Below are 21,738 nucleotides of genomic sequence, written 5' to 3' on the forward strand. Positions count from 1 at the left end.
GTACATAATGAAAGAATAATGTATTTTGTAATAAAGCTTGCATTGAAACGTAATTTTTATTTTTTTTCAGTACATTTAAAGCTTCAAAAGGGGGGGGGGATGGTGGAATGGGAGGTTTTTTTTTTTGCTAGATACATTCGGCAAGGTTAAAAATAAAACATTTTCCTAAGGAAACATTTTTTATTTGCTAATTCAAAATATTTTTCATCAAATGACGAAAATAACTAAACAAATGAATGAATAAATACTAAAATAATAAATGAATGACTTAGCTTAAACCATGAAAAGAAAACCAACAACAACACATGAGTGAAGAAATAGTGAATGAATAAAAAAATTATTGAGTGAATGACAAGTGAATTAAAACGAGCTGATGACATCACATGACTTCCTTTTGCCCTAATTTCATGATAATAGTGCCTTGATCTTGGAGTAAGCAAAGAAACATTTCAAATATTTTCATCCAAAGTTTGTTGTGAACCGAAGCAAAAAAAAAAAAAAAAAGGTTTTACACAGATTAATTTTCCCAATATCGGCAATTTTAATGCGATTCAATAGTTAACTTTCTAAATATCGCCAATAGTGGCCAAATTGAAACCAGATTTTAAAAAAAAAATGTCGCCAAGTTGGCGACGATACTTGGCCACCAAAAGCTTGGCGATATATTGCCAAGTGTTTGCCAAATTATAACACCACTTGAGTTTGCATTGAAATTAAGAATGATTTCCCCCAAAAAACGTGTAAAACCCCCGTTTGGAGCATCCGAATGCAACTAAAAAAGAAGGTGCAGAACTAGATCCCACAAGGAGTCTACATACCAAGTTTTAACTTTCTAGGACATACCGTTCTTGATTTAAGCGAGAAACATCCGCACATCCGCACATACAGACGTCACGAGAAAACTCGTTGTATTTAACTCGGGTATCGTCAAAATGGATATTTCGGGCATATATCCACGTGTGGTAGGGTTGAAAAAAAAACTCAATATTCATTCGGGGGCGAGCAAAATGGAAATTAAGGTCGATTTATGAGTGAAATTATTTTCGCGAATACAATACTTCATCTTTGGTAAAAGAAAGTAAAAAGATGGAATGCAAATGAATAAATTAAGGAATAAATTCACGAGGATTTATGGAACGAATGAATAAGTAAACGAAATGAACTATTTCACTTTGACCTGCGTGCACACTTAACACATTGTATTAAAAATATTTAAAATTAAAACATGCATAATATTGCCCAATTAAGTAATGTACAGGACAAAAAGAGATCTCAATTAACAAATAAAATATTAATTAATTTTATCATTTTATAATAAAAAATATTTTTGATACATATACAAAGTATTACAATGTAGGTATCAAATTTGGAAACGATTAGTACAACTACCTTACCTTAATGTACCTTAGACTTTAGAGCAATTTACTTTTTGACCGGAATCAGCTATGTTTAGAAATAGTTAAAATGGTACTAGCTAGGTGGCACTTAAACCAAAATATATTTTATCATGTGTAAAATCAGTGCCTAAGTCATTTACGTTGCCATCTTTAGTTTTCACTTATAAATGTTCACTTATTGTTAGAATTAGTGTTTTTATCCTAACAATAAGTGAATAATAATTTTGAATTTAAATGCATTAAAAAAAAAAGAAAAAACATTTAGTGAACTAATATTATTTTAAAATTTCTAAATTAAGGGCCAGAAATGAAATAGATATTTAAAACATATTTCATAAGGCAGAACATTTACGTTTATATAATAAAGTCAGGGTTATATAACAATGTTAAGGCAATATAATAAAGTTTTGAATAAAAATACGCATAAGCAATCTGTTTTCTTGTATATTTAGTAGAAAAATAGTATTAGCCTTCTGCTTTTCTAGTGGGGCACCATAAAAATGAAGAGCCACTGTTAAATCTGAGCGGATTAAGAAAGCCATTTCTTCTCAAGAGCGCTAAGAATAAGGGAAGACTTTTTTAAGCAAAAAATAATCCCGCGGGTGTGGAAATGGCTGCTCAAAGTTTTCTTCTTGCACTTTTAATGGATTATTTTCTTCCATGCTTCATCTTCTTCTCCTTAACAAGAAGCGATATTTTTGGGAAGAAAAATATTAGCTTTGTTATGTGAAAAATACACTTGGCTTTAAGAATGATGGAAACTTTTCATTTCTTCATGCAGCTATAAATGTCAGGCGCGAGGAGCGATTTGTTTTATTCTATGGATATATACAGAAGGGTAAAAATTTATATGTTATTGAAATGGACAAGTAATAAATTTTAAGTGTCCAATTACTAGTTAGAAACAAGACAATTTATCAAATATAGTGCTACTGTTTCGTCTGAGATCGAATAAAATAAAAGAATAGAATGTGTGAAAGAAGGCTCAATGTATTATAAAAATATAACTAAAATCGATTGACCAAAAATTAATAAACAGTTAGAGACATTTTGAAAAATAAGTTTAAAAGTTTGGCATTGAGATAAAGAATTGAGTTTCTGTCCGTTCGTCAATCTATTTGTTTGACTAATATCTTCGGAGGGAATAATTTACTTTAAACGTGCTTTTTTTTTTACTCGAACGTTTAATACGAGGCTACCTTATTCCCACATTTTATTTTGCAACTTGAAAAAGGAATCTTTTTTAAAATCTCTAAAAAAGTATACATGTGAATTTAATTGGAGACTGAGACAATCGAAGACTTCAGAGAACATAGACTTGTTTAGTTTTGGACGAGCTTCTGTTTTGTATTGCATTTGGTACAGCATTTGAAGTGAAAACGTTTTACATGTGAATTTAATTGGAGACTGAGACAATCGAAGACTTCAGAGAACATAGACTTGTTTAGTTTTGGACGAGCTTCTCTTTTGTACTGCATTTGGTACAGCATTTGAAGTGAAAACGTTTTACGCAAAAACCCCCTGAACTTTGTTTCCCCTAGTTTCATTTTAATATTTTAATTTTGTACTTTTCTTAATTTATCAAGTTGCTTAGAGAAAACTTTGAAAAACGTTTCCATTCTCACATTTTGTATAGCTTGTAAAACTTATACAGAGAGCGAACTGTGTAAAACAGATAGTACTATGTAAAGAACACAAGCAATGATAAAACCGAGCTTAAAAACAATTGTGAAAAACAATGATTTCATGGACACAATGCATTACTGTCTCATAGGAAGCTCATCCCCGGCTTGGTTTAATGGAAAATGTCCGCAACGTTGGTCTTTTAGATTTTAGAAATTAGAACTTCATGCTAGTGAATAAGTGGAAATTTTGTTAGACAATTTTAAGCATCTGAATCTTTTAGAGCTTCTATATTCTCTAGAGCTCAGGAAATAGCTTTTACTTTATTCAAGGTTGTTATCGACTTGAGTTGATCGTGTCAAGTAACTAGCACCATAAAAGAAATGATTTTCACAGTCTGCAATCGCCTTATTTCATGGTTGTTATCGACAAATATTCAAGGTTGTTATCGACTTATGTTCAAGATTGTTATCGACTTATATTCAAGTTTGTTATCGACTTGAGTTGATCGTGTCAAGTAACTATTACCACAAAAGAAATGATTTTCATAGTCTGCAATCGCCTTATTTCACAATAAAACATTTCATCATCTGTACCTGGAAAGTTCAGGTTAAAGCTGTTGTTTCCTTCATATTAAGCACAGTTACATTACAGCAGACAAAACTTAATCATCATCAGGGTTTCCCAAAGTGGTGCTACGGCACCATAGGTACAGCGGCATAGGGTGCCACAAGAAGAGGTGAGGGGTGCAGAGACGTTTCCGTAGTATCAATGCATCAGAAAAGCTTATTAAAACCGGATTAATAGGAGATCCAAGTCTTCCGAATTAATGACGTATGGATTAAACAAAACTACCAATAAATTTAGTCAAGGTACATAAAACAACTACTGTACACAGTAAAAATTTTGCTTGGAATTCAACAGAATGAAATATAAAATTGCATGAGTGAAAATTACGGATATATATTATGAAACAATCCCACCGACAAAAATACATTGCTCTAACTCGTCTTTTTACACAGTGTGAACGTCTAAATGGAAGTTCGAATCAAGTGAAATCCGGTTTAATCGGGTCCGGATTAATGAGGGTTTATTCATACAATACAGTTAGGCTACAGTATAGTGAGAAAATTCTACTTTAAATGATGCCGCGGATTGGAAAAGTTGAGTAACTTCTGCTACATATGTTTGGCCAAAATGCTTTGAAAGATAATAGCAAACAAAACAACCAAAAAGGAAAGATAGTAATGATAAAATAGAATAAAATAACAGTAATACAAACAAATAAATGAAACATTAAAAAAAAAAAAAATCTACAACAGAAACTTACATGGGTTTTGATGAAAACACATTTAAAAAAAGATAAGGAAACGGTTTATTCTTCTAAATTTATGCTGACAATGGATTTCTCTTTTAATTGGAAGGTAAGACAAATTAATGCTTTTTAATTTGTGAGACGTTAAGAAAGAAATCAATATCTTTTTTTTAAACTGGAACTGCACAAAATACAGCACATTCACATTTTTTCTATTAATCCCTAATGAGTAAGTTTTTCAAATGAATCTAAAAAATACTGGAAGCGTTTCTGAGATTTAAGCTTGTATCTCATTTGTGTCAACGAAAGGCTGTTAAATGTGCTAATGCTGGCACGTGTGTTTTAGTCTGAACTGAAAAGGACTTATAAAATATTTTATTTGCATTTTCAAAACTCATTTAAGTGCAGTTATATACTGTGTAGTTTTCGATGCTGAAATTTGAAACGGTAGGAATAAATTCTTCTCTTAAAGAACTCAACCAAGAATTTCAGTATTCATATGTAATGGAAAAAATTTCAGGTAAAGATGCGCATTTTTGTTACAGAAGATTTATTTGTATATTGTGGACAAAGTATGTCCCAGATGATGGACACTATTGCAGACTGTCATCTGAGAGGATTATATAGAATATATCATGGTAGACTGCAATATAGAGATTGAAGAGCTATTAACTATACTTGACGCTTTAGAAGTATAACTGGACATTATAAAAATTCTACGAACGAAATTTCAACAACTAATGGTGAGCCGTTATAAAGTTGTGCAAGATACATTTGAACGCAACTACATACAGACGCAATGTCAATGCCAATGGCACGCATGGACAGGGTTCTTCCGACCATTTATGTTCTTTTTGGGGAAAGGGACTGTGAGGACTGCACAACCTCCTGTTCTCCTCTTAGCACTATAATTCGAGAAAATGGAAAGGAAAAAAAGAAAAGAAAAAAGGCGGTAAACTACATACACAGAAAGTTCCCTCAACTAAAATAAATAAATAAATAGAGCATGAAATAAAGGAAACACCTAAATATAAATAAATCAAATATTGAGTTAAGTTTAAAAAACGACTTTTTTCCTTCCCTTTATTTCATTACTCTCTTTTCAAAATGCAGTCAAACTCATGAAAATGACTCGAGACATCTCGCTTGTTCATGTTTGTAATTACATATACTATAAAAAATTGTGTGTAACCTTGCTCCATAAAACTGGTGTCAGCTTAGTTGCCTCCACGTCCCTGAAGCCCTATTTATCGAGGGAACACTTGACACCTACTGTAAAACTGATGAACTGAGAGAACGGTAGGCGCTGGTTACTCGGGTTGCTCGGCCATGCTCTGGAGTAATTAGACTAATATAACTGGTGGATGGTTTCACAACGCTTTTGGAAGGTTACAGCACGGTAATGTAACTACAGTGTAACGTCTCACTCATTTCTGCGTAAGGATACACCAGAATTGTCTGTATGATTACACGAAGTTGCCTGAAAGGTTACACATTAACAAAAATTAAACTTTCATTTGACTTTCTTGAACGGGTACTCATTTTTAATGGTAAGTAGACTTATACTTCAAGTTAAATATTCGATGGTTTTAAATCATCCACATATATTCAATAATCAAGTAATACTTTCTTTTGATCCGTTTAAAATTTAAAGTACAAAAACAAAGTATGTTACAGAACTTGAAATTTCATTGTAACAGTAGAAGAAAAATCATCCTTGAATTCTTGACACCTCTTGATTTTAATTATTTGTTTATTTAACATTTATCAAGTTCATGCTTTTTCACCCCAACCAATGTACACCAACTATTTATTTATATTAATATACAAGCAAGACATTTTTATTGCACTACAAGAGGAAATAACCTGATAGGGATCCGAACCCACAACGCGAATCTCACAGACGGGTAGCAAGAGCTTTAACCGCTCGGCCACAAAGGCCGATTTTAGTTTCACTTATAAGAGTTTGCATGCTCTGCGCCAATTCTGATCTTTACGCATACGCTTAGAATTCTATTGAAACCAAAGTGTAAGTTTCCTCTAACTATTTGAGTTTTTAAATTATGATACTACACACATCAAAATTCGTTTAACGTTACATACAATTATATAAATAAACCTTGCACATTTTTTTACAGAGTATGTACACACGTAATGTTTTGTAAACAGAAGACTTCCTTTACTTCGTACAATCAAAATTGTAGTAGTAAAGCAAATACAACTTATGCACACTTAGTCTACATTAATCACGAATTTTGCGCAACGTGTTTTTTTTTTTTTTTTTTTTCGGATTTCTACAAAAGAATTTTATTACAATTAAAACAAGTGGAAACACGAATCCTGATCCAAGCGCGGATTTTAAGCACCCAATCAGTAAGAGTGCTTGAATTTTATTGCTTTTCTCCTCCCATTTTCCACAAACTGAATCCCAGGAAGTGAAAAGTTTAAACTCCTTTCGAACGTAATTTTCCTTTCGGCTACAAAGTTTCCCGAACTCCGAATCAGCAGTAACTATCGCCCTTTCACATTGAAACTTTTTCCGGCTAAGCAGCAAAAGTCAACTGAATTCCGACGCAAAATTGCTGAGAGGTTTTCGCAAATTGGAAAAAGAAACCGTGTAACCTGGCAACGGAAGAGTTTAATTAAATATGTGTAATAGAGTGAGACTTAAAATGAAGCTGCTTTATTCCCTGCATTTTGTTCTACTTGACTGCGATTGAAGATAGGCTCCTTTTTATTTTCAGCTATGTAGATAATAAATGTGTGGAAGTAATCTCAAAATAGGTTTGAAAGTATGTCATTATACAGATAGAGGTTTTTTATAATTAATTGTCACATAGCATTTTTGATTATCTAAATAATATCTAAAGTAACCAAGTTACTTGGCAACTGGAGGGTATAGCTAAATACGTGTTACAGAACGAGATTTAAAATGAAACTGTTTGATTTCCTTCCAGCAGCCAACTTTCCAGTAAAAGTGAAAGAAAGAAGGAAAGGAATTAAATGAAGCTTAATGCATTCTATATCGGTAAAAATAAAAATTTAAAACAAAAAATGAAAACAGGTTAAAAATAAATACAAAAGTTAAATAAATATTGAAAAAATAAAAATGGAAAAGTAAAGTTTTGAGATGAGGAAAATGTGTGTGTGTGTCGGTTTGAACCGAATCCCCGGTTTTCCGTAAAACAGCTGAGAGAAAATTGCACAGAATTCAACTGTGGCACGACATGGATAGTGTTATGCCGATGCTTATGACTCTTAAGATTTCAAATTAACGGTGCATAACAGACATTCAAGCATAGCTAACAATGCAATATACGAGACAGCCCGGTTATCACATACAGAGACTGCAGTTTCGTTCTTATTAAAACTCATCAGTTTGGATTAGTGAATAACCGAGATGGAGGCAGATGTCATCTCATTGAGGCTAAGAGTGCCAACAAAGTGGAAGACAAAGTAAATTTGTCTCACCAGCGAGTGTCCGCAGCATGGTGTGGTTCGACTCGTGAATTGAAGGCAAAGCTTGGGTATTTAGCAGTAAGTTACCACCCCTAAGCCAGGGCTAAGGAATAAATACATGCAATATATGAGACAACCCGATTATAACATACAGAGACTGCAGTTTCGTTCTTATTAAAACTTATCAGTTTAAATTAGTGAATAACCGAGCTGGAGGCAGATGTCATCTCATTGAGGCTAAGAGTGCCAACAAAGTGGAAGACAAAGTAAATTTGTCTCACCAGCGAGTGTCCGCAGCATGGTGTGGTTCGACTCGTGAATTGAAGACAAAGCTTGGGTATTTAGCAGTAAGTTCCCAACCCTAAGCCAGGGCTAAGGAATAACTACATGCAATATATGAGAAAGCCCGGTTATCACATACAGAGACTGCAGTTTCGTTCTTATTAAAACTTATCAGTTTGGATTAGTGAATAACCGAGCTGGAGGCAGATGTCATCTCATTGAGGCTAAGAGTGCCAACAAAGTGGAAGACAGAGTAAATTTGTCTCACCAGCGAGTGTCCGCAGCATGGTGTGGTTCGACTCGTGAATTGAAGGCAAAGCTTGGGTATTTAGCAGTAAGTTACCACCCCTAAGCCAGGGCTAAGGAATAACTACATGCAATATATGAGACAGCCCGGTTATCACATACAGAGGCTGCAGTTTCGTTCTTATTAAAACTTATCAGTTTGGATTAGTGAATAACCGAGCTGGAGGCAGATGTCATCTCATTGAGGCTAAGAGTGCCAACAAAGTGGAAGACAAAGTAAATTTGTCTCACCAGCGAGTGTCCGCAGCATGGTGTGGTTCGACTTGTGAATTGAAGGCAAAGCTTGGGTATTTAGCAGTAAGTTACCAACCCTAAGCCAGGGCTAAGGAATAACTACATGCAATATATGAGACAGCCCGGTTATCACATACAGAGACTGCAGTTTCGTTCTTATTAAAACTTATCAGTTTGGATTAGTGAATAACCGAGCTGGAAGCAGATGTCATCTCATTGAGGCTAAGAGTGCCAACAAAGTGGAAGAGAAAGTAAATTTGTCTCACCAGCGAGTGTCCGCAGCATGGTGTGGTTCGACTCGTGAATTGAAGGCAAAGCTTGGGTATTTAGCAGTAAGTTACCACCCCTAAGCCAGGGCTAAGGAATAACTACATGAAATATATGAGACAGCCCGGTTATCACATACAGAGACTGCAGTTTCGTTCTTATTAAAACTTATCAGTTTGGATTAGTGAATAACCGAGCTGGAGGCAGATGTCATCTCATTGAGGCTAAGAGTGCCAACAAAGTGGAAGACAAAGTAAATTTGTCTCACCAGCGAGTGTCCGCAGCATGGTGTGGTTCGACTTGTGAATTGAAGGCAAAACTAGGGTATTTAGCAGTAAGTTACCACCCCTAAGCCAGGGCTAAGGAATAACTACATGCAATATACCAGACAGCTCGGTTATCACATCCAGAGACTGCAGTTTTGTTCTTAACCAGAACTCCTCAATCGCAGACACTAGCTGGTGAGATAAATTTACTTTATCTACCAGTTTGTTGGCACTCTCAGCTTCAATGATATGACATCTGCCTCCAGTTCGGTTATTCACTATTCCAGACTGAGGAGTTATAATAAGAACGAAACTACAGTCTCTCGATATGATTACCAGGCTGCTGGTATATTGCATGTAGTTCTTCCTTAGCCCTGGCTTAGGGGAGGTAATTTATTGCTAAATAACTAACAATGTTTAAAATACCCCCCCCCCCGGGGTACACCCAGTGATAAACCATTCTACGAAGACAGGCCTAAACAGACGATCAATGTGGTCAAACCTGCGCAACACCTTAACCGTAAAACCGATAGACAAATCTAAAATTTTTACCCAAAGTCAATTTTTCCTCGCATTTCCTTTCATTAAAGAATGCAGAAAAAGATTTGACACATGCCTTTCTTCTTGTCATTCGTTCAATTAAAAAGTGCTAACGCGTCGGCTAAATTAATTCTAAAGTCGTTTGTCATGTTTCCGATTTCATCTGCCTACTAAAATAAATATCGGTTTTCCACTACTTTAGCTTTCGCTCACAATACATGAATTGAGTAAAAGTCAAAGTTAATAACTCTAGAGTACCATCAGAGCTCCAAATTGTGTCAGAAATAACAGCACGTTAATCAATCACGTTTCTTCCTGCATTTTTTCATTCCAGAGAACTACGAAACAAGAAGATTAAACTCAATGTATGCCTCACTTACACTGGTTCCAATAATTTTCCATTAATTTATTAAACAAAATATCGGTACGGATAGAACAAAATCTTTCTAGTTTATGAGTTTATGTCAAAACTTTAGTCAGTTATTATTATTTATTGAAAAGTGGGCATGAAAAAATTTCTTTTGACTTATAATGCTGGGGCCTGATTAACGCTCAGTCCTACAGGTCTGTGGACCTAAGCAAAAAAAAAACCAGAATAAATTTTTTTCATTGTTTTCCTTTTTACTTCCTTTTACAAAAAAGGAAGTATTGTATTCTCGAAAAAAATTTCACCCAAAAATCGACATTAATTTCCATTTTACTCACCGCCGAATGAATGTTGAGTTTTTTTTTCGACTCGACCATACGTGGATAAGTGTCTAAGAACGTATAGACACGCGAAATATCCATTTTGTCGATTCCCGAGTTAATTACAACGAGTTTTCTCGTGACGTATATATGTACGTATGTATGGTAGACCGGGAATAGCTGGCGAACTTTTTAAACTTTATTGTTTTAAAGGTTGTAAAAAAAGAGTAGAAAATTTTTCCTTTACTGCTTGGATAATCTGTACGGTATTAGCAATGAAGTCGTATTTTTGTTTTAACAGTTCTACGCTTTGTCTATTTTTTACGTAATATTTTGTGAACCTTCGCAGAGTTTGCACACTTGCCTCGTCACGGGGTAAGTTCGCGAATCGAGAAAAACTCATAAACCACACAGAAAATTTTAAATAAAGCCTCATTGATGCTTCAAAAAAGCAAGTAAAACTTACCAATGAATGAAAAAAAAACAAAATTGGTATTATTATTGCTTTAAAATTAGGTGTGTTACACCATTGACTTGTTTTAGAAGAAAGTGCTGAAAAATGCAAACGTTATTTGAAATGAACTATTTTATTTGCCTCCGTTCTTCTTTTTTATATTTCTTTTGGGTTTACATTCCTTTTTTCCTTGATTCAGAGATTGCTTGTATGTTTTGGGGACTTTTTGTGAGGATTTGCGTTTTTCTGCTGAAATTCTTTCTTCCTGAAGAGCCTTTTTGACTGGAATATTAAAGAGCATTGCTGTAGACCTCTTTCGTTACCATCCTTTTTTGATCAGAACCTCTCCACTTTTAGGATCAGTTCGCATATGATCTGGAGTAATGCTCAGAGACGTTTGTGGGTTTAGCTGAGACATAGAGCTATCTTCAGTAAGAAACTCTAAATCTGAATTATTGAATGAAGTAGCAACTCAATCTGCTCTAGGACAGGTGCATTCAGTTTTATTACTTTCTTCCAACATGGTTGATGCTAGGACAAAGATTCACTATATAGATCCAGGAGATTGGGAGTCTGTCCAATCAGTGATATAACTTGGCATGAAGTCACTGTCCTGGAAAATGTTTGAATTTCAGGGAAACACACCACACAGTTCTTTTGAAGCCATTCATAATATTTATGCGGCTTTCTTCTTGTGGAAAAACAACTGTTACCGCCGATGGCACGTGGTAAATCGTCATTGGCTTTCCTGGATTATTCACCATCCAAGAATCACAGGCGGAATTAACATACTTTTTTAATGGGCCATGTACTGTCTAACCACGGATTGTATGGAAAGGCAAGCATCCGGTTTACACGCGGAAGCGGAAGCATCTATTAGTTTTCAGGGATGTCAGATTTTGCAGATGTATGTTAGCCTCTAAATTAAGACGAGTCTCATTCAAATGAGCGGAATACGCGCATAAAATTTTTGTTTTTCCCCTCATTCAGATGGAGTCGCCTTAATTGGATGTTTGCCAATTCCATACAATCCGTAGTCAAACAGTAGACTCTTATCAAGAGCCAGCAACGTATGGCTACAATGTGTTGAGAAAGAGAGTAGTGTTATTATTATTATTAGCAGTGTAGTAGTTTCCTTATAAAAATCAAGCCCTTCTACTGACGTGGGAGTCGTAAATGTCTAGTAAAAAAATCAGAGGTTTTTCTTTGAACATTTAGTGTTTTTAGCAAAATCATTTAAGAAATCTGGAAACCTTTCAGCTGTCATCAACCCACCAGGGAATGCACCATACATGCAGCATTGCATCTGGCGCGGTTTTCCCGTTTTTTCTCATTTCCGGAACCATGAAAAAAATATTATATTTGCTTCCTCGTGCAAAATTCGTTAAAGTATATGGCTGTTTCCTGAATCATGAAGACTTTCCCATAGTACAAGAGAAGGTGTCCCAAAGTACAGTAGGATTGTACCTTGGGACAGCTTGGAACTTTTACTCTAAATGGCTGGCAACATTTTATTTTCATAATGTCTGAATTTTCAAAAATATATTGCATAGAAGTATGTTGAGGTATTTTAATGTGACTTTTAGATTTTAAATTTGATTCAAGTAATTGACGTTAAAAATTAAAATATGAAATGTGTCCCGAGGTACAACATTCTCCCCTACATATAACTACTGAATTTTCGCAAAAAATATAAATTAGACCCCAAGATTTATCTTGATCCAGGTTCTCGACCAGTGTCCACGGCCCAGTAACACGTTGTTGGCAGCCCACTTGTGGGCTTCGGTCCTTGGGTTGGGAACCGCTGATTTAGACTGAAAAAAAGCAAATAAAATATTGTTAAGAACATTTCAAGCTGACTTTAATTACCTTTCTACTCATTAGCATTTTTCTGGTGAGATATATAATTTTTTGGTAGCTGTTCCTTGTTAAAACAAAACATGGAACAACATATTGTTATTATCTAATATTGTATTAATTGATATTTCTCGATGAGTTATTGATTATGTGCAGCATAACGTTCATCTCCTGATTTCCCGTTTTCATATTCATACACGTGTCTGCAATAATTTTGCAATTTTTGTGCTTCACTATGTTGGATTACTAACTGTTCTAATTTTCAGCACAAGGGTATTTATTCGTTATTTAGTTGGCTTAAACGGGCCTTACGTTTGCATTTTTTTTCTTTTTTCTTTCTTCTTGCCTTGAATTTTGGTTGTATTTGTTGTATGTGGTAGTTTTGAATTTTGCTTCATTTTTCTTATTTTGCCTTGTTACCGTTTTAATTTTATTTGTACTTTTGATAATAATTTGTTCTTATGTGCTTTGGTATTTTGTTTTTGGAATGTCTCAAATTAATAGGTTTTGCAATCTTCGTATTAAGAAGTTTCGCTTTTTGAACCACTTAAAATTTCTTCAAGAATGTAGGCGCAGGAAAGTTATCCCGAATTTTATTTTTTTGAAATGTAACTTACCACGTTCTGTAAAAATTGATAAAGTTATTTTTCGGTCGAAATTGGCTCTACTTAGAGCTTCGATCCAAGAAACTAGGAAACGCCTCTCGTTTATTGAACGTGAGCTCTATGATTTGCATCTCTCTATTTCAAATTCTATTTCTGATTTTGATTATGTTGATAGAACTTCTTGGTCTAGAACCCTTCGTTCTTCGGAGAATCATCAAGTTGTTTTGAAAAAGAAATTAGCTAAACTTTGTAGAAATTCGAAAGTTGTTCCTTCGGAAAATTTACCAGTGGTAAATAAAAATGTTGTCGTTAATATTTCAAGTATTCCTTTAAACAGTTCTCAAATTAATGCGCTAAAATGCAATGATAACTTTGCTCTGGCCAGCAAACCTTCTTTTTCTAAGCTTATTGCTCCTATTGAGAAAGTTTTTAAATTTAGTGCCTTATCATCTAATCAAAAAGATTGCGTTAGGCATCTTATTGCTTCTAATGTGGACTTAAATTCTAGGATTTCCAATCCCGTCTTTACTAATACTATTAGTCGAACTGTAAAGAATTAAACTATTTAAGAGCTGTGGCTGTTGATAGAGACTATCCGCCCACCTTAGTTGATTCCATTTATAAAAAACTTTGCAAAAAATCTCAAAATATTGTTCTTAATAGAACTTTTAACACTGAGAATTTAGTTGTTCTGCCTTTCTTCCCTGGTATTAGTTTTCAGGTTGCTAAGATTCTGAAGCGATTCCAATTCCAAATGGTATTTTCTCCTATTAATAAACTTTCTTTCTCTTCTCTTAAAGATTCTATTCATCCGCTTAATTGTTGTGGAATCTATAAAATTGTTTGCAATTGCGGATTTGGATACATCGGACAGACCCGCCGTTCTTTGAAATTTCGGTTAAAAGAACATCAAAGATATGTCAGAAAACAACAGTTGAATAAATCCAGTATTGCTCAACACTATTGGGAATCGAATCACTCTTTTGATTTTAACTCTTATCAAATTATCCAAAAATGCCCCAATTCGTTGGATCTTGATTTTTGGGAATCTTTCCACATCCCGAGGAACCGTTCTAATTTAGTTAACGATCTTACTGCAATTCCCTATTTTTCTTCTGTGTGGACTCCTTTGTTAAAATTGGTTTAGTTTCTCTATTATTTTTGTGTATACGTCGTACATTTCTTACTTTTATTTTTTTCATTTTTTGCTTTCTTATTTCGTTTTGTGATTAACTAATTCCAATATGTTTATCCTTCACTTTGTTTTTTCCTGCATTTCTCCATTTGATACATTGCTTCCATACATAGTTTTTCCCGCTGGTAAATTTATTGCTAATTTATGCAGAGTGGTTTTATTTTCGGACTTTTTGCATTGTTTATGGGTTTTCTTGGAAAATTTATTACTTAACGGTTCTTTCCTGATGGAATTATATAATAAATTATGCCTCCAGGTGTCATTTTATCTTTTTTTGTTTTTGTTTAATTTCTATTTTTTGATATTTATTCTATCTCCTGTTCCACCATGTTGCTTTTCTCGAATGACTTCTTTTTATCCAGAAGCTCACACTTCTTAGCATTGAAAAAAGGTGTTCCTTGTAACACCGAAACACGTGTCTGCAATAATTTTGCAATTTTTGTGCTTCACAACGTTGGATTACTAACTCTTCTCATGTTCCACTTTCTTCTTAATAAAAGTCGCCGGTTGTTTCTATGTCGATAGCGGGAATTCGAAAATCCGATGATTTAGGTGAAATCTTTTCGACAAACAGCCAAAATGTGAAGTGTTTGATTATTTTTAGCTGATAGCGGTGGGAAAACCTTTAACAAGGGTGCCCACTTAGGAAGTGTAATGAAATATTAAGTGGATTTTGGCATCCTGAAAATAAACTCTTTATTATTATTATTTATTAAGTATTGCAAATTACAGAAAGAATCCAGTTACAGTGACAACAATAATAAAAAAAAGCAATTAAAACAAACTAAGCATTTAAAATATAAAAACATAAAGTCTTAAAATTGTAAAATGACAAGTTAAAAATATCATTAAAATATATCATAGCAATGAATGTTAAAAAGTTTATAAAATTTAAAAAGACAAAACTTATCAACATAGTTCCGTCTGGTAAAAAAAAAATTTAAAAGAAGAATGACTCCCAAGAGTTCTACTTGGGATAGCAAGTTGTATCGAATTGACGGTATCTGAACAGTCAATTAAATTATGTAGAACCTTATAGAAAAAAAGAAGACACACAAGATCACGGCGTGATTTAAGAGTGAGAACATTATAAATCTCTACATAGTATAAAATGAAGTCCTCAAAAAGCGTCTGTGTGTTTGAACTCGCAAAACTCGAGAACTACTCGGCCGATTGCGCTGAAATTTTCACAGTTTGTTCTTTTAAGTCCTGAAAAGGTTTGCAGACCAGTTCGAATAAAATTCGATGAATAATTCTTTTTTTTTTCCAATTTACGTCCAATTTTCACATAAATTCTCAAATACGGGGGTGAAAATTACTTTCACATATTAATATTACACATCGTTAGAAAGGGTGGAATTTTCCGCTTTCTACGCAATTTGTTTCAATGCTCTAACTTTATTACGGCGGAAGTTATTTGCGTTTTTAGCTCGAATTTTTTTAGGCTTAGCTGAAATTTAGGCACTACTTTCTTCATTAAATAAATCAATAAAAAGTGAAGGAATTGTCCTACAGCTTTCTTTTTGACGCCATTGGAAAAAGCGACCTTTTTTACTCCAGATCTAACTCGACCTTTGGTCGAAAAAATTAGCTTTTATCTCGAAAGGAAAAAAAGTTACAAGCCTTTTTAAATCAAGTTTAAGAAATCTCGATTCCATTCAAATTGTGAACCATTTTCTTTCGCATTTTAATTCCTTAAACTTATTTTATTTTGTGTTTCCATGGTTACGCATTTTAAATCCATCTTTCTGGATTTAATTTCTTAAAAATATTTTAATATATGTCGACATTGTTTGGAAGGGAAATCATGATGTTTATTTTTATTTATTTTTTTACGCCTGATTGTTGAATATAAGTCACTTGACACAATTTTTATTTTCAAGGTAGACCGGGCAAAGCCGGGCAACGCAGCTAGTATTACATAAATGAGAGAATGAATAAGTTAAAAGAATCTTGATTATTAGTTCTGTAACGTCTTTACTAATAATAAAGCTGAAAGTCTCTCTGTCCGGAGGATGTCTGGATGTCTGTAGGATATCTGTAGGATGTCTGTAGGATGTCTGTGACGCGCATAGCGCCTAGACCGTTCGGCCGATTTTCATGAAATTTGGCACAAAGTTAGTATGTAGCATGGGGGTGTGCACCTCGAAGCGATTTTTCGAAAATTCGATTTTGTTCTTTTTCTATTCCAATTTTAAGAACAAAACTATCATAAGATGGACGAATAAATAACGAAATTATCATAACGTGGAACCGTAACATGGGCACAAGCCAATTGGCGAGATACGAAATTATCATAACGTGGAACCGTAACGTGGGCACAAGCCAATTGGCGGGAAAATTCACTACACATCATTTGTAAATATACAGGCGAACCAAAAGACCGTTTAATTTGCTATTACGGGCGAAGCCGTGCGGGTACCACTAGTAAGTAATAAACAAATTTGGATTGAACCTGCTCAAGAGTTTTAGATTAATTATTGTAAAAGGCATTCCAAATAAGACTGCAGTACTCGAGTTTGGAGCGCACAAGACAAAAATAAAGTGTTTTAAGTGCTTGCTCATTAGAAAAATTTTTAGTCTTGCGTTTAAAAAAAGCCAGAACCTTAAATGCCCTTGAAACATTGTTGTTAATATTGTGCGTAAAATCAAGGTTGGTATTAAAAGTGATGCCCAAATTCGTAACAAAGTCAAAACGCGATAAACACTGTTGGTCAATTTTATAAAGATGAAAGAATGGCTCAGATCTGCGACTGTAACTTAAAACACTGCATTTACTAATCTTTACTAATAATAAAGCTCAAAGTCTCTCTGTCCGGAGGATGTCTGTAGGATGTCTGTGACGCGCATAGCGCCTAGACCGTTCGGCCGATTTTCATGAAATTTGGCACAAAGTTAGTTTGTAGCATGGGGGTGTGCACCTCGAAGCAATTTTTCGAAAATTCGATTTTGTTCTTTCTTTATTTTATTTTTAAGAATATTTTCCGGAGCAAAATTATCATCTGATGGACGAGTTTATTACGAAATTATCATGACGTGGAATGGGAGAGCGAATGAACATAGCCTATTGGCGAGAAATTCGTCATGTATTATTTGTAAATATATAGGCGAAAGAATGACCTTTTAATTTTCAACTACGGGCGGAGCCGTGCGGGTACCACTGGTATTTAATAAAGCCTATTCACCATGCAGCAATTATAAATAATATACATGAATGTTGTATAGAAAATATACATATTTGTTATATTACTTTGTTAAAAGCTGAGCTTTTACATTCAGTTATATGGGAAGATAATTACTACATAAACTTTTCCTTTAAAATGTAATTTCGTTATACATCATTTGTGAAAAATTACCACATTCATTATTCAGTTCAGAAAACTTTATGCTTATCTTACGGTAAATATAATTACTCAAGCTAAATGCATAAAAAACTATCTCGCTCGCTGTAGGAAAGGACGCTGAAAAGGAATATCTTATCTCTAATATCTGAAAAGAATAATCTCTAATATCTTGCATTCCTTAGAAAAAAATTAAAAACTATGGAATAGAAAATAAAAGGATTACTCAGTAATTACTCTCTCAGTGGCTAAAAATTTATTTTAAATTATATGAAGATATAATTTTAAAAACTTCAAGAACTAATTCATAGCTAAAATGCTAAACTAAGTGAGATAAAACGGTTAAAACTTTGTTTTTGCTCAGCTTAACGAGTCTTCGGTTCAAATTAAAATGTAAGTTTACAGTTTGAACTTTAAAATTAAAAAAAAAGTTTTCATTATTCCATCTAATTTTAGATATTTAATTATCATCAGATAAAAATGCAAGTTGCTTGTTTAGAAGTTCTTACTACGGATTAAAATTTAAAATGCAAATTTTTAATTGAATCAATTGCTGTTGTGTGCAATTATGAATCTTATATGACAAAATTAGAAAGAAAATACATATTTCCGGAAAAAACTTTTGTTCATTCTTATTAACATCTTAGTTAAACTAACACATTCAAATAAATAAGGCAACAAAAAAGAAAGAAGTGTACAATTAAGTAAAGAAGGCATTGAATATTTTCAAGTATACATTAAACTATATCTTAACAAAAGGTGTTCTTTGATATCACTTCATAGTTAATTTTCCATGACTAGGTTTTAATTAAAATAATTAAAACCTAGGTAAAAATATTCAATTTATGTTGTCGGTGAAAATGCACCTTTAAAAAAGTCCATGCAAATTCAATCAGTTGATTTCATTACCAGGAATTTAGATGACTGCAGTGATTAGCTGTGTAGCTAAATAAATTAGTTTCAAAACCTTTTAATAAAATTTTGAAATACTTCGTATCTTCTCTGACTTCAAGTTTTTTAATGCCTAGGAAACACCGTTTGACAGCTGTAGGAGGTAAACTTCGTTGCTGTTCAAGATGTTTGTTTTGGACGTTAAATGAAAAAAGTTTTGAAACTGTTGATAGGTTTTTTTTTTTTTTTTTGAATCCTTGTTAGAAGTTAGGTTTCAGTGTATATTTTGCTAACAAATATGATCTTCTCGAAATTTTCCGAATCGAGTACTCGAGCGATTGACTTCTCGAGATCTTTGAAATCGAGTACTCGAGCGATTGACTTCTCGAGATCTTTTGAATCGAGTACTCGAGCGATTGACTTCTCGAGATCTTTTGAATCGAGATCTCGAGATGTTTTAAATCGAGATCTCGAGACGTTTGAATCGAGTACTCGAGTAGTTCATTTTCTGAGCTTTTCCAAAATTGAGTTGACTGCTACGGGGGTGCCCACTAAAAGGGGTGGGGCATGGCGCAGCCTGTGCAACTAAAATTTTTAGAGCCGGTTTTTTGAGAGGGTTTTTTTAATCTCATTTTCGAAAGGGGGGAGGGGGTCCATGGCGCAGCCTGCGAAACCGAAATTTTTAGAAGCGGTTTTTTTAGAGTTTTTTTTTAATCTCATTTCGGGAGGGGGGGGGGGGAGAGCTCTTTCTAGACGGATGCTCCGTAACACATTTGAGATGGTGCGCCATCGCCCTGCGAAAGGGGGGAGGTGGACTCCCTTGACTTCAGTTGAATTCTCGAGCTGTTTTGGCAGGGGTGCGCTCGAGATAGGAATGTGACATTTAGCCTACCATTTAGGGGTATAATAAGGGGTAAACCCTCCTGGCTTTTAGAAGTTTTAGGTTAAGTTGGGGGGGGGGGGGGTACTGACACCCCCTTTTAGAAGGGGAATCAATACCACTCCCCCCAAATTCCATGAAAAATTCTAGTTTTTACATTTAAGTAGGTCTAGTTTTTTGTTGTTTTCCGATAAAATTAGCAGATACACCTTTTGTCCCCTTACCCTCCGGTAAAGTTCGAAATGCAAGCTTGTTTTAGGGGGTCGATTCGATAGATTTTACTCTTCATTTTGGGGTCGCAATCCTTGGGGATGCAGGTTCGACTAGATTCCCTGTTAGCTTGTCAGAAACTAGGAGCTCGGCATTTGGGCGACTGAGTGATTTATTCGAACGGTTATGCATTTAAACTAATGATTTTCAGTTATCACGTGATTATTTCGAATGGTTTCGGACTCTCAAACACGAAGTTAATAATGTAAACAAGTAGGGGAAAAGTTGCTCTGCGCAAAAGTACTCATTCTTTCCTAATTTATAGCTTTGCTTTTTTTTTTTTTTTTGATGTTCTTGTTGAGAGTAGTTGAGTATATTTATCTGATTAATTCACAAGGAGGGAGGGTAAAATATTTCTGATTGCGTTTTCCAGAGGATTGGGATTCCCGACGCATTGAAAAATGTACAAGTGTGACTTGAAGTGCATTGAAGTTCATGATTATTTTTTTTCTTTCTTGATCCGCTCTTTTTTATTTTTCTTTTTCATTCGTCAACTTTAGGAATATGCAATAACAGTAAAAGTGTTGGGAGTGAAGTTGAAATGTTTCTGAGTGCATTAAAAAGAAATATTGAAGTTTGTCGTGTGTGATTAATTTTAGCTTCCACTCTTCGGTCCAATTTTTAAATAAAAATTACATTTTATACAGATTCTTATTTATTTTTTTTTTTTGAAATTCCATACGCAAGATATTTTTTATTTTTGGTGGGTAGTTAAATTTAAGTATTTTGCTTGTTTTACTCGCTTCTGTTTATGTCATATTCCTTATAGTTTCGTAAATGTTGATTAGTATATTATTTACTCAACTTAAAAATTTTCAGTCAATTAATGTGCTGATTTTATGGTTTTTTTTTTTTTTTGTAAAGTTGAGGCAAAACTGCTGAAAATGCTTAGGCTCGCAACGGTCCATTTTGGAACTTAAGGTTCCGTAGCTACGTTTCATTTTCCGTGCGCTGGTCCTCAAATAGGTTAAAATTGATTGTCAAGTTTCTTTAAAAAGCAAATTACGTATTCGGTTTTCAAATCATCCGAGATGCTCGATAACCGAGCATTCCACAACAAACAATATATTATACAAGAGAGAGCGCGGGGAGGGGGGTAAATGGCGCAGACCGCGCCATTGAAGTTTTGAAGAGGAGAGGGTAACTTAAGCGGCTTTAAGTTATTTTAGGGGGTTCAACGTCGCATTTGAGGGATGAGTGTCATCGTCATGGGGGGGGGGGGGGCACCACTGAATTATAAACACCTTGCGTTTAAACATTTCATAAACGTTTTAACATGGCTGTCACAGCGTTAACAATCGCTTTAAAACGTTTACTCAACGAAGTGTGCTCTCTGAGTAACCCCATTAGAAAAAAAGCAGAAATAAATATTTGATTCAATAACTTTATAGAATGACAGGGGTGACACATTTGAGAAGCAATTATTTGATTCTAAAACCTTATAGAATGACAGGGGTGACACATTTGAGAAGCAATTATTTGATTCTAAAACGTTATAGAATGACAGGGGTGTCCGTCCGTCCCCTGTGCGAGCTTTTTATGACAATCCCCCCTCCCCCAAGAAACGATAATCCGAAAAAGGGCTAAGACTACATTAAATTTTCAATTACACGGTTTGTACCATACCGGTCAAGGGCGCCCATATGCAAAATTTTAAGGGGGGGGGGGCTCATATATTTTCCTCATGGTTTAATAGGATATTTCCCCCATAGAAACCGATTTCAGTACAGATTAGAGTTATTAAAATTTGACATTTTTAATAACTTATTGATTAATTGCTGGAGAAGAAATGATTTTACATTTTTGGAAAAAAAAAAAAAAAAAAAAAATACTAAAAGCAAGGATGTCCGAATTTCAAAGAAAGGGGAG

The sequence above is a fragment of the Uloborus diversus genome, chromosome 7, assembly GCF_026930045.1.
Source record: "Uloborus diversus isolate 005 chromosome 7, Udiv.v.3.1, whole genome shotgun sequence".
Classification (NCBI taxonomy): Eukaryota; Metazoa; Arthropoda; class Arachnida; order Araneae; family Uloboridae; genus Uloborus; species Uloborus diversus.